Source organism: Balaenoptera borealis, assembly GCF_965194805.1.
Source record: "Balaenoptera borealis genome assembly, chromosome: 17".
Lineage (NCBI taxonomy): Eukaryota > Metazoa > Chordata > Mammalia > Artiodactyla > Balaenopteridae > Balaenoptera > Balaenoptera borealis.
The window spans coordinates 82850402-82857461 of record NC_138876.1 but is presented as its reverse complement, the minus strand read 5'-3'; positions in this window follow the sequence as shown (position 1 = coordinate 82857461).

Below are 7060 nucleotides of genomic sequence, written 5' to 3'. Positions count from 1 at the left end.
GGGCCTCAGGCCACTCACAGTGGGGAAGATCCACTTAGGATGGTTTTTAAATACATTTTTTCTTGTTAAGTCGCCAAGCTGGGCACAGCGTGGGTAGTTTTATCGGGGGTAAAGTTTTAGCAGTTATACATCTGCGCATAGTCATGGGTAGTGACTTCTCTCCGAGTAGGATGATGGGGTGGGGAGAGCCGTCTTGCTTTCAGGTAGAACTGACTGACTTTGGGATTGGATAAGAGTCCACATTTTTCACCCAAGAGCTGGGAGGGTGAGGAGGGGGTGGGTGGGACATCCCGGTGCTTGACCAGAGGGGGCTTGTGGGTGTCAAATTCCCACAGCGTTTTCTTTTCAATTTTAATAATTCTTATTTCTACTACACAATACGTCCCGTTTCACTTTGAGAACTGATGTGTAACTCTGTAATAAAGTGAAGCCCTTGCCCCAGGAAGGTGGCCTTGCTTCCCAGAGCCCACCCCAAGCTCCCAGGGGCTGTGTCCCCTGCTCGGGACCCCGGCCTGTAACACAAGGGTCGCGCCACCCCCCGCTCGGCGGGCGTGGCTCAGCACGGCCCTGGATCCCCCTCGTGGCACCCGGAGGCTCTGGTCCCCACAGGGCACGTGGCCCTACAGCACGCCGGCTCCACCGAGGCCCCCACGCAGTTATCTCCAGGGGCAGGTCCCGGGCGCCCAGGGGATGGTTCTCACGCCGGTGCCAGCGCTTCCTTGTACCTGGAGGGGACCGTCCGCCACTGTTCTCCCGGGCGTCACCTCCCCCTGCCCCAGCACTGACTGGCGGCCACGTCACCTGTTCGCCTGTCTCTCCCCGACACACAGGCTCCCGGGCACTGACCGCACCTTGGGTAGTGACAGTGCCGCTGCAGGTGACTTTGTGCGGGTCTCTCTCCATCACTGCCGCACAGGTATCCCGTCCCCAGTCCTTTGTGGTCACTGTCGCCTGCCCATCTGTGGAGCAGGTGCGGAAGGGACTTCTGGGCGGGACGGGATGTGGGAGCTGGGTCCCATGTCAGTGATGGAGCGGGGCTGGACCTGGAAGGTTGAGTTCAGGTGCTCGGGCCCTGAGGAGCCCTGGGCTGCGTTGCAAGGACGTTGTTGATAAATGTCTGAGCAGAGCTGGCCGGGCCCGTGAGCTTCGTTTTCTCCTTTTCTCGGACCCAGGCCTAAGTAGGGCAGACGCTCGGTTGGTTCAGCTGCATCTCTAGGAAGAAATAGTCCACACACAGCTACATAAAACTACAACATAAATGCTTTAATTTTTCAGATATAAAATGTAAATTGCTTCCCTGGGAATCAGAGTTGAGATTAAGGATTGCATATTGCTAAAATATTGTGTTGTACCAGGAATCCAGGAATGTTTAATAATAGCTAATAGTAGTTATCATTTATTTAGCCCCCTTTTTTTTTGGTGGGGGTGGGACTTTTTTTTTTAACATCTTTATTGGAATATAATTGCTTTACAATGGTGTGTTAGTTTCTGCTTTATAACAAAGTGAATCAGTTATACATATACATATGTCCCCATATCTCTTCCCTCTTGCATCTCCCTCCCTCCCACCCTCTCTATCCCACCCCTCTAGGTGGTCATAAAGCACCGAGCTGATCTCCCTGTGCTACGTGGCTGCTTCCCACTAGCTATCTATTTTACAGTTGGTAGTATATATAAGTCCATGCCACTCTCTCACTTCGTCCCAGCTTACCCTTCCCCCTCCCCATATCCTCAAGTCCATTCTCTAGTAGGTCTGTGTCTTTATTCCCGTCTTGCCCCTAGGTTCTTCATGACCTTTTTTTTAGATTCCATATATACGTGTTAGCATATGGTATTTGTTTTTCTCTTTCTGACCTACTTCACTCTGTAAGACAGACGCTAGGTCCATCCACCTCACTACAAATGACTCAATTTCGTTTCCTTTTATGGCTGAGTAATATTCCATTGTATATATGTGCCACATCTTCTTTGGATGTGGATGAATGCCACATCCATTCATCTGTTGATGGACCCTTAGGTTGCTTCCATGTCCTGGCTATTGTAAATAGAGCTGCAATGAACATTGTGGTACATGACTCTTTTTGAATTATGGCTTTCTCAGGGTATATGCCCAGTAGTGGGATTGCTGGGTCATATGGTAGTTCTATTTTTAGTTTTTTAAGGAACCTCCATACTGTTCTCCACAGTGGCTGTATCAGTTTACATTCCCACCAACAGTGCAAGAGGGTTCCCTTTTCTCCACACCCTCTCCAGCATTTATTGTTTGTAGACTTTTTGATGATGGCCATTCTGACCGGTGTGAGATGATACCTCATTGTAGTTTTGGTTTGCATTTCTCTAATGATTAATGATGTTGAGCATTCTTTCATATGTTTGTTGGCAATCTGTATATCTTCTTTGGAGAAATGTCTATTTAGGTCTATCTGCCCATTTTTGGATTGGGTTGCTTGTTTTTTTGATATTGAGCTGCATGAGCTGCTTGTATATTTTGTGGATTAAGCCTTTGTCAGTTGCTTCATTTGTAAATATTTTCTCCCATTCTGAGGGTTGTCTTTTTGTCTTTTTTATGGTTTCCTTTGCTGTGCAAAAGCTATTAAGTTTCATTAGGCCCCATTTGTTTATTTTTGTTTTTATTTCCATTTCTCTAGGAGGTGGGTCAAAAAAGATCTTGTGGTGATTTATGTCATAGAGTGTTCTGCCTATGTTTTCCTCTAAGAGTTTTATAGTGTCTGGCCTTACATTTAGGTCTTTAATCCATTTTGAGTTTATTTTTGTGTATGGTGTTAGGGAGTGTTCTAATTTCATTCTTTTACATGTAGCTGTCCAGTTTTCCCAGCACCATTTATTGAAGAGGCTGTCTTTTCTCCATTGTATATTCTTGCCTCCTTTATCAAAGATAAGGTGACCATATGTGTGTGGGCTTATCTCTGGGCTTTCTATCCTGTTCCATTGATCTATATTTCTGTTTTTGTGCCAGTACCATACTGTCTTGATTACTGTAGCTTTGTAGTATAGTCTGAAGTCAGGGAGCCTGATTCCTCCAGCTCTATTTTTCTTTCTCCAGATTGTTTTGGCTATTCGGGGTCTTTTGTGTTTCCATACAAATTGTGAAATATTTTGTTCTACTTCTGTGAAAAATGCCATTGGTAGTTTGATAGGGATTGCATTGAATCTGCAGATTGCTTTGGGTAGTATAGTCATTTTCACAATGTTGATTCTTCCAATCCAAGAACATGGTATATCTCTCCATCTATTTGTATCATCTTTAATTTCTTTCATTGGTGTCTTATAATTTTCTGTATACAGGTCTTTTGTCTCCTTAGGTAGGTTTATTCCTAGATATTTTATTCTTTTTGTTGCAATGGTAAATGGGAGTGTTTTCTTAATTTCACTTTCAGATTCTTCATCATTAGTGTATACGAATGCAAGAGATTTCTGTGCATTAATTTTGTATCCTGCTACTTTACCAAATTCATTGATTAGCTCTAGTAGTTTTCTGGTAGCATCTTTAGGACTCTGTGTATAGTATCATGTCATCTGCAAACAGTGACAATTTTACTTCTTCTTTTCCAATTTGGAATGCTTTTATTTCTTTTTCTTCTCTGATTGTTGTGGCTAAAACTTCTAAAACTATGTTGAATAATAGTGGTGAGAGTGGGCAACCTTGTCTTGTTCCTGATCTTAGTGGAAATGGTTTCAGTTTTTCACCACTGAGGACGATGTTGGCTGTGGGTTTGTCATATATGGCCTTTATTATGTTGAGGAAAGTTCCCTCTATGCCTACTTTCTGGAGGGTTTTTATCGTAAATGGGTGTTGAATTTTGTCAAAAGATTTCTCTGCATCTATTGAGATGATCATATGGTTTTTCTCCTTCAATTTGTTAATATGGTGTATCACATTGATTGATTTGTGTATATTGAACAATCTTTGCATTCCAGGGATAAACCCCACTTGATCATGGTGTATGATCCTTTTAATGTGCTGTTGGATTCTGTTTGCTAGTATTTTATTGAGGATTTTTGCATCTATGTTCATCAGTGATATTGGCCTATGGTTTTCTTTCTTTGTGACATCTTTGTCTGGTTTTGGTATCAGGGTGATGGCGGCCTCGTAGAATGAGTTGGGGAGTGTTCTTCCCTCTGCTATATTTTGGAAGAGTTTGAGAAGGATAGCTGTTAGCTCTTCTCTAAATGTTTGATAGAATTCGCCTGTGAAGCCATCTGGGTTTTTGTTTGTTGGAAGATTTTTAATCACAGTTTCAATTTCAGTGCTTGTGTCTGGTCTGTTCATATTTTCTATTTCTTCCTGGTTCAGTCTCGGAAGGTTGTGCATTTCTAAGAATTTGTCCATTTCTTCCAGGTTGTCCATTTTATTGGCATAGAGTTGCTTGTAGTAATCTCTCACGATCCTTTGTACTTCTGCCGTGTCAGTTGTTACTTCTCCTTTTTCATTTCTAATTCTATTGATTTGAGTCTTCTCCCTTTTTTTCTTGATGAGTCTGGCTAATGGTTTATCAATTTTGTTTATCTTCTCAAAGAACCAGCTTTTAGTTTTATTGATCTTTGCTATCATTTCCTTCATTTCTTTTTCATTTATTTCTGATCTGATCTTTATGATTTCTTTCCTTCTGCTAACTTTGGGGGTTTTTTGTTCTTCTTTCTCTAATTGCTTTTGGTGTAAGGTTAGATTGTTTATTTGGGATGTTTCCTGTTTCTTGAGGTAGGATTGTATTGCTATAAACTTCCCTCTTAGAACTGCTTTTGCTGCATCCCATAGGTTTTGAGTTGTTGTGTTTTCATTGCCATTTGTTTCTAGGTATTTTTTGACTTCCTCTTTGATTTCTTCAGTGATCTCTTGGTTATTAAGTAGGGTATTTTTTAGCCTCCATGTGTTTGTATTTTTTACAGTTTTTTTCCCCTGTAATTGATATCTAGTCTCATAGCGTTGTGGTCAGAAAAGATACTTGATGCGATTTCAATTTTCTTAAATTTACCAAGGCTTGTTTTGTGACCCAAGATATGATCTATCCTGGAGAATGTTCCATGAGCACTTGAGAAGAATGTGGATTCTGTTGTTTTTGGATGGAATGTCCTATAAATATCAATTAAGTCCATCTTGTTTAATGTATCATTTAAAGCTTGTGTTTCCTTATTTATTTTCATTTTGGATGATCTGTCCATTGGTGAAAGTGGGGTGTTAAAGTCCCCTACTATGATTGTGTTACTGTCGATTTCCCCTTTTATGGCTGTTAGTATTTGCCTTATGTGTTGAGGTGCTCCTATGTTGGGTGCATAAATATTTACAATTGTTATATCTTCTTCTTGGATTGATCCTTTGATCATTATGTAGTGTCCTTCTTTGTCTCTTGTAATAGTCTTTGTTTTAAAGTCTATTTTGTCTGATATGAGAATTGCTACTCCAGCTTTCTTTTGATTTCCATTTGCATGGAATATCTTTTTCCATCCCCTCATTTTCAGTCTGTATGTGTCCCTAGGTCTGAAGTGGGTCTCTTGTAGACCATATATATACGGGTCTTGTTTTTGTATCCATTCAGCCAGACTATGTCTTTTGGTTGGAGCATTTAATACATTTACATTTAAGGTAATTATCGATATGTATGTTCCTATTACCATTTTCTTAATTGTACTGAGTTTGCTATTGTAGGTCTTTTCCTTCTCTTGTGTTTCCTGCCTAGAGAAGTTCCTTTAGCATTTGTTGTAAAGCTGGTTTGGTGGTGCTGAATTCTCTTAGCTTTTGCTTGTCTGTAAAGGTTTTAATTTCTCCATCAAATCTGAATGAGATCCTTGATGGGTAGAGTAATCTTGGTTGTAGGTTTTTCTCCTTCATCACTTTAAATATGTACTGCCACTCTCTTCAGAGTTTCTGCTGAAAGATCAGCTGTTAACCTTATGGGGATTCCCTTGTGTGTTCTTTGTTGTTTTTCCCTTGCTGCTTTAATATTTTTTCTTTGTATTTAATTTTTGATAGTTTGATTAATATGTGTCCTGGCGTGTTTCTCCTTGGATTTATCCTGTATGGGACTCTCTGTGCTTCCTGGACTTGATTAACTATTTCCTTTCCCATATTAGGGAAGTTTTCAACTATAATCTCTTCAAATATTTTCTCAGTTCCTTTCTTTTTCTTTTCTTCTTCTGGGACCCCTATAATTTGAATGTTGGTGCATTTAATGTTGTCCCAGAGGTCTCTGAGAGTGTCCTCAATTCTTTTCATTCTTTTTTCTTTATTCTGCTCTGCAGTAGTTATTTCCACTATTTTATCTTCTGGGTCACTTATCCATTCTTCTGCCTCAGTTATTCTGCTATTGATTCCTTCTAGAGAACATTTGATTTCATTTATTATGTTGTTCATCACTGTTTGTTTGCTCTTTAGTTCTTCTAGGTCCTTGTTAAACGTTTCTTGTATTTTCTCCATTCTATTTCCAAGATTTTGGATCATCTTTACTATCATTATTCTGAATTCTTTTTCAGGTAGACTGACTATTTCCTCTTCATTTGTTTGGTCTGGTGGGTTTTTACCTTGCTCCATCATATGCTGTGTGTTTCTCTGTCTTCTCATTTTGCTTATCTTACTGTGTTTGGGGTCTCCTTTTCACAGTCTGCATGTTCGTAGTTCCCATTGTTTTTGGTGTCTGTCCCCTGTGGGTAAGGTTGGTTCAGTGGGTTGTGTAGGCTTCCTGGTGGAGGGGACTAGTGCCTGTGTTCTGGTGGGTGAGGCTGGATCTTGTCTTTCTGGTGGGCAGGTCCACGTCTGGTGGTGTGTTTTGGGGTGTCTGTGGCCTTATTATGATTTTAGGCAGCCTCTCTGCTAATGGATGGGGTTGTGTTCCTGTCTTGCTAGTTGTTTGGCATAGGGTGTCCATCACTGTAGCTTGCTGGTCGTTGAGTGGAGCTGGGTCTTGGCATTGAGATGGAGATCTCTGGGAGATTTTTGCTGTTTGATGTTACGTGGAGCTTGGAGGTCTCTTGTGGACCAGTGTCCTGAACTTGGCTCTCCCACCTCAGAGGCATAGCCCTGGCACCTGGCTGGAGCACCAAGAGC